Below are 6958 nucleotides of genomic sequence, written 5' to 3' on the forward strand. Positions count from 1 at the left end.
CTCTAGGCCAATGTGAAGAATCTCTCCATTTCATTACATTGTAGATTCAGTTAACACATTCAATACCTGTCACTTCAGAAACTTCTCCCTGAAGCTAGTGTAGTGCAGAAAAACAACCGTATAAAAATTTCGTCATTATTATGTGTTCTTGTTAACTGATAAAGAAACAATAATCATTTCTTTTCTTATTTAGTTATTATTTAGTTGGAACAAAAATTCAAAAATGTGAAATCAGTGAATCTAATGCGGTATGGAGTGGTGATCCACCAAGTTGTAAAAGTAAGTACATTCTCTCTTTAGTATTTACAGCAGCTGTTCTCAAACTTTTTGGCCTGGGGACCCCTGTATGCTCTACAATTAACAGAGACACCACAGAGCTTTTCTGCAAGTGGGTTAGTGCTATTGATATTCCTTATATTGGGATTAAAACAGAGTTTTTAAACAATTTTTTACTAATTCATTTTTAAGAACAGTAATCTCAATACATGTTAATAAATGCAGCATATTTTTGTCCTTAGATCATACATTTCCAAAACAGTGGGAAGAGTGTCATTGCTTTACATTTTTTCTAATCTCTTCAGTATCTGGCTTAAAGGAAGACCTCCAGATTCAATCTGCTGCATTACCAGACAGTCTGAAGCCACTGGAAAATTTCACTGTATACTCTAAGGATGACAATGAGAAAAGATAAAATCGTGGTATACATGTAAACCACTGATTCAGGAACGAATCTAGCATTTCTCAACTAGCACTGAGTTTTCCTAAGTCATAAGTTTATTATCTCATTAAATTATCAGTGTCCCTTATGATTAAAAAAACTTAGCATAGTATTACAGATAAATACAAATGTTTCATACAGGTATTGTTTATGGTTATTTAAGAAAATGGGTTTTATTCCAAAATTTTATTTTCCTATTTATGATTTGAATTGGGATAATACATTTTTTTCATAGAAACTAAGTTTCAAATGAATATTAGATTGGCAAGTAGTTTGTAGAAATGAAATGATAATGAACTTACTGAATACAGTTCATAGGACATTACTAATGCTATCTGAATCTTTTACTTTTTCTTTTCCTGTCCTCTTTTTTCTCTTTTTAAGAGATTTTTTGTCAGCCACCTTTACATATACCAAATGGATACTTGAATACCAAAAAGCATGCATTTGAATATAATGAAACAGTTATTTATCGTTGTAAGATTTCGACTGCAAGAGATCATTATACACTTGTCGGAGAGAGCACGCTTGTTTGTATTGGGCCTGACAAATGGAGTAGTGATCCTCCTGTTTGTAAAGGTAATAACGTTTCCATTTCTTTCCCTCTCATTTTTAAATATTGTGAAAAGATTTACCAACTTTTATTTTGTTTTTATTTTTTTAATATATTTTTATTGGTTGCAGAGAGGAAGGGAGAGGGCAGTGGGAGATAGAAGCATCAATGATGAGATAGGATCATTGATTGACTGCCTCCTGCCCACCCCTTACTGGGGATAGAGCCTACAACCCGGGTATGTGCCCTTGACTGGAATGGAACCTGGGACCCTTCAGTCCGCAGGTCGATGCTCTATCCACTGAGTCAAACCAGCTAGAGTGACTTACCAACTTTTAAATACTTTGTCCAATACTTAAAAAACAAAACAAAAAAACCCCATCCATATGTTTTTTGCCCCCTGTTAAATAGTTTTTAATGTAATTGTTTATGTGTCAAATAATAAAAAATAGTTCTACTTGCAGAGTTTCCCACTCTTCACCTCACATGTTCTTGGCATTGTTGCTTATGCATTATTAATTACTATCTATATGCATGTATTAAATTTCTTTTGGCTCAGGAGCATCAAAAAACCCAAGCTGGCTTTAAGGAAGTTTTTTTCTTTCTTTTTCTTTAAATCTTAGTTGTTGAGAGCATTACAGATATCCCCCTTTTTTGCCTCCATTGTCCCCATCCACCCAGTTTTCACCCCACGCCAGGCTTGCACCACCCTAATTTTTGTGTCCATAGGTAATGCATATCTATATACATATAAGCCTAAGTGACCGGCTGACCAGCTGGTAGGTCTGACGCCCAATGACCAACAGGGGGCAGATACGCCAACCGGTAGCTATGATGTGCACTGACCACCAGGGGGCAGACACTCAATGCAAGAGCTGCTGAGCAAAGGTGACTTGGCAGCTGCAGTTGGGGGGGGGGGGGGGTGACGCACCTGGAACCAGAGAGGAGGGAGCCCGATTCTAGGGTGGGCCACCAGAGAACCACCATCTTGCAATCCAGGACCCCTCACGTGATGTCGCAGAGCCAGTTTCAGCCCAGTCCCTACAGGCCAGGCTGAGGGACACAACTGGTGCCCAGATCTGTGCACTGGGCATCTAGTATGCATATACATTCTTTGGTTGATCTCTTCCTGCCCACCTCCCCCCTTTTCTGTGAGATTCCTGACTCTGTTCCATGTTTTGATGCCTCTGTTCTATTTCATTCATGAGTTTATTTTTTTCATTATATTTCTTGTTCATTTGATTTTATTTTTAGTTTCAATTGTCGATAGATATGTATTTATTGTATTTCTTCTTGTTCTTCTCCTTGTTCTTGCTGTTGATAATCTTCTTCTTCTAGAATATCCTTCAACATTTCATGTAATAATGGTGTGGTAGTGATGAATTCCATTACTTCTTTTTCGCTGGGAAGCACTTTTTCTCACCTTCAATTCTAATTCATAGTTTGCTGGGTAGAGAGTAGTCTTGGTTGTAGAACCTTGCTTTTCATCACTTTGAATATTTCTTGGAACTCCCTTCTGGCCTGCAAAGTTTCTGTTGTGAAATCAGCTGACAGGCATATGCATGCTCCCTTGTAGGTAACTAACTACTTTTCTCGTGCTGCTTTTAAGATTCCTTCTTTGTCTTTAACCTTTGGCATTTTAATTATGATGTATCTTGGTGTGGGCCTCTTTGGGTTCCTCTGGTTTGGGACTCTTTGTTCCTTCTAGACTTGTACTAGTAAGTCCATTTATTTTCACCAGGTAGGGGAAGTTTTCTGTCAAGCTAAACATGTTATGTTTTAATATCTGGCAGAACACTTCCTTTTCAGAAATATTTAAGCTGCTGTCTATGCTAATTTTTGTACCTGAACTTTTATTGTATTTTATTTTTACCACTTTAACCATTTTAAGTGTACATTTCAGTGGCATTAAGTATATTCATAAGGTTGTGCAACCATACCTTCTATATATCCAAAACTGAAACATTGTATCCATTAAACAACAACTCTCCATTTCCCTCTCTCCCCAACCTTGGCAATGGCTATTCAGGTTTCTATGAATTTGACCATTTTAGGAACCTCATAGAAGTGGGATCACTTCTGGCTTATTTCACTTAGCACAATGTTTTCAAGGTTCATCTACCTTGTAGCAAGTATCAGACGTTTATTTCTTTTTATAGTCCAGTAATATTCCATTGTCTGTTGTTTCCACCTCTTTATTTTTTTAATCCATTCACCTGGTGATAGACACTTGGTTTATTTCCAACTTGTGGCTATTCTGAATATGCTTCTCTGAAAATTGACATTTGAGGAACTGTTTGAGGCCTGTTTTCAGTTTGGGGGTGGGGGTATATACCCAGAAAGAGAGCTGCTGGGCTATGTGTTTACTCTTTGAGGAGCAGCCATACTGTCTTCCACGGCAGCTGCACCATTTCCCCTCCTATCAGTGACCCAACAAGATTCCAATTTCTCCACCGCTTTACCAATGGTTGTGTGTTTTTTATATACTAGGCTTCCTAATGTATATAAAGTAATATCTCGTTGTGGCTTTATTTTCATGTTCTCATAACTAGTGGTCATATTTTCATGTGCTTATTGGTATTTTGTGTATCTCATCTGAGGAAATGTTTCTGCAAGTCCTTTGTACACTTTGATTTGGAGTTTTTTTCTGAACGAAATGTAGGAGTTCATGTGTTTTGGATATTAATCCCTTATCAGGTGTATTATTTGCAGATGTTTCCTCCTATTCTGTGGGTTGCCTTTTCACTCTATTTATAATGTTACCATTGATAAAAGTTATTTATTTTGCTGAAGTCCATTCAATTTATCTATTTTTTTGTTGTTCTTCTCTTTGCTTTTGGTGCAACACCCAAAAAATCATAGATCCAACATCATTAAGTGTATCCTCTGTGTTTTTTTCTATGAGTTTTATAGTTTTATCTCTTTGATCCACTTTGAGTTCATTTTTGTATATGATGTAAGATAAGGATCCAACTTCGTTCTTTTGTATGTAGATATTCAGTTTTCAAAGAACCATTTGGTGAAGAGATTCCCTTCCCCCATTAAGTGTTCTTAGCACCCTTCCATGCAATCATTTGACCATATATGCAAATGTGAGCTCCGTATTCTATTGCATTGGTCTGTCTGTATTGATGCTGAAGCACTGTGTTTTGATTATTGTAGCTTTTGAGTAAGTTTTCAAATCAGAAAATGGGAGTTCTCTCAACTTTGTCCTTCCATTTCAAGCTTATCCTGGCTCTTCCTAGTCCCTTGAGGTTCCATATGAATTATATGTTGGATTTTTCTATTTCCACAAAATGCATATTCAAGATGGTGATGGGGATTGCATGTAATCTGTAGGTTGCTTTGTGTAGTATCAAGATCTTAGCCATATCGTGTCTTCCAGTGCCTGAACACAGGATGTCATTTCATTTATTTATATCATCTTTTTCTTTCAGCAGTGTTTTGTAGTTTCTAGTGTAGGACTTTTTCACCTCTTTGCTTAAGTTTCTTTTTAAGTATTTTATTTTTTATCCTCAACCAACAATATGTTTATTGATTTTAAAGAGATGGGAAGGGATAAACACAGAAGGAGGGAGAGAATGAGAGGCAGGGAGGGAGGGAGGGAGGGAGAGAGAGAGAGAGAGAGAGAGGTAATTGGCTACCTCCTGTAGGATCAAACCTGGGAACTACATTATGTGCCCTGACCAGGAATAAGCCCTGTCCTTTGGTGTGTGACACTACACTCCAACTGAGCCACCACCGGTCAGGGCAGTATTTTACTCTTTTTGATGCTATTGTAAATAGAATTGTTTTCTTCCTTTCCTTTTTGGTTTGCTCATTGTTAGTACATACAAATGCGACTGATGTTTACTTGTTGATTTCATAGACTGCAACTTTGCCAAATTTATTTATCAGCTCCAACAGGTGAGAGTGTGCATGTTTGTGTGCAATCTCTAGTTTTCTACTTAAATAAACATGTCAGGGGGTTTTATTTCTTCCTTCCCAATTTGGATGCTTTCTTTTTTTGCCCAATTACTCTGATTACAAATTTTGATATTATGTTGAATAAAAATGTCACACACGATCATCCTGTCTTGTTCCTGATCTTAAGTAGAAAACTTGCATTCTTTCACCATTGAGTATAATGTTGCCTATGAGAATTTCATAAATGCGCCTTATTATGTTGAAATTTCTCAGCATTACAGAATAACCTCTAAATCATTTATTAAGCTCTCCTGTATCTTTTAGATGAAGTAGAATCACATTGATTCCATGGGCTAATATTGAGGATATGCTACTGATAAATTTTCAATCTGACACAGAATATTTGCACAGGAAATGCTACTGGGGAAGAAAAAAATGCTGATGACTATAAATTTGTAATTTTTAAACATATATATTTTTATTGATTTCAAAGAGGAAGGGAGATGGAGAGAGAGATAGAGACATCAATGATGAGAAAGAATCATTGATTAGCTGCCTCCTGCATGTTCCCTACTAGGGACCTAGCCTGCAACCTGGGCATGTGCCCTTGACCAGAATCAAACCTGGGACTCTTCAGTCTGCAGGCTGACACTCTATCCACTGAGCCAAACCAGCTAGGGCTATAACTTTTTATAATGCTTTAAATGAGAGACATTAGCATTACTTATATAAGAAAAGTAAATTATAAGAGATTTTGTGAAAAGACAAATAATCCAAACCTATGAATTTAGGAGTCTGTAACCTTTACTATTTTTTACTTCTTTTTAAAATTATTTCTTTTTTTTCTTTTAGCAACTCACACATCCGTTAATGAAGCACCATTGAGAGCTGATGACCTAGGTATTATTTTGGTTATAAATAACCCTCTATTCTGAGACCATAGAATTCTCAATGGAAATGTCATATTTCAATGATCTCCAGTTAGAGGAGAAACAACCTGTCATGGGATAGTTGACATTTGTATTTATTTTTATGTGCAGCTACCATGACAAATGGAAGCAGTAGTATGTGTAGACACATGCAGATAATACAGCTTTTAAGAGGTCCCTCCAATTCAAATTCCTAGTAGGGTGAGGGAACCTTCTCAATTGCTGTGTTTATTGGCAGGTTGAAATACAGAAAACCTAACTCGCTTTCCATGGATAGTGCTATTTTGTAAAGGCAATTTGTAAATAAACTTTCCCTTCATACCTTGTATACACAAGCCTCAATGCCCTGTGGGTTGGGTCAGTTTTCTTCTACCACAGGCTGGTGTGTCACACTTTATTTAGGCTCATGTAGTTCACACAATATATGTGAAAGGGAAAATAAAGTATGGTTGAGGCTGTTACATCAAATATTAGGATTTTTGTTGAATAAATGAGGAAAAATATGTATTAGGTTTCTTTACATTAGACTAGTTTAGCAAGGTTGGCCTTTTTATACAATGCACTTTAGGCCCGTTAAGCTTTCCCTGTGAACACTGTTGTCAAAGGGTCATTGTGCCAGTAAATGCAAATGCATTTTAGTTCACTAAACACTTGATTTTTTGTAATGAAATAAAAAGAGCAGAGGTAATCCAGACATTCTATGCATTGACATAGAAGAATTTAATAAAAATAATGGCAGTGTGGAAGCAGAGGTACTACTGAACAGCATTTCTAAGATTTCAGATCTTGTAGTATTACTTATTGTTCTCTGGACAGTGAAAAATGCATGTTCAAGTTTCTATGCATGATTTA

This window comes from Plecotus auritus, assembly GCF_963455305.1.
Source record: "Plecotus auritus genome assembly, chromosome: 12".
Lineage (NCBI taxonomy): Eukaryota > Metazoa > Chordata > Mammalia > Chiroptera > Vespertilionidae > Plecotus > Plecotus auritus.